Here is an 887-nt window from a genome sequence, read left to right as displayed (position 1 = left end):
ATTAAACATATTGAAGTCTAATAAACTCTAAATTAAACATATTGAAGTCTAAAACTCCAAATTAAACATATTGAAGTCTAATAAACTCCAAATTAAACATTGAAGTCTAATAAACTCCAAATTAAACATATTGAAGTCTAATAAACTCCAAATTAAACATTGAAGTCTAATAAACTCCAAATTAAACATATTGAAGTCTAATAAACTCCAAATTAAACATATTGAAGTCTAAAACTCCAAATTAAACATATTGAAGTCTAATAAACTCCAAATTAAACATTGAAGTCTAATAAACTCCAAATTAAACATATTGAAGTCTAATAAACTCTAAATTAAACATATTGAAGTCTAAAACTCCAAATTAAACATATTGAAGTCTAATAAACTCCAAATTAAACATTGAAGTCTAATAAACTCTAAACTAAACATATTGAAGTCTAATAAACTCCAAATTAAACATATTGAAGTCTAATAAACTCTAAATTAAACATATTGAAGTCTAAAACTCCAAATTAAACATATTGAAGTCTAATAAACTCTAAATTAAACATATTGAAGTCTAATAAACTCCAAATTAAACATTGAAGTCTAATAAACTCTAAACTAAACATATTGAAGTCTAATAAACTCCAAATTAAACATATTGAAGTCTAATAAACTCCAAATTAAACATTGAAGTCTAATAAACTCTAAACTAAACATATTGAAGTCTAATAAACTCTAAACTAAACATATTGAAGTCTAATAAACTCCAAATTAAACATATTGAAGTCTAATAAACTCCAAATTAAACATATTGAAGTCTAATAAACTCTAAACTAAACATATTGAAGTCTAATAAACTCTAAATTAAACATGATAAACTCTAATAAACTCTAATCCTCCAC

Source organism: Eucyclogobius newberryi, unplaced genomic scaffold (assembly GCF_026437365.1).
Source record: "Eucyclogobius newberryi isolate DKJ021-1_F unplaced genomic scaffold, fEucNew1.0.hap1 SCAF_76, whole genome shotgun sequence".
NCBI classification, from domain to species: Eukaryota; Metazoa; Chordata; class Actinopteri; order Gobiiformes; family Gobiidae; genus Eucyclogobius; species Eucyclogobius newberryi.
The sequence above is the reverse complement of the archived record's forward strand: the minus strand, read 5'-3'. Positions refer to the sequence as shown.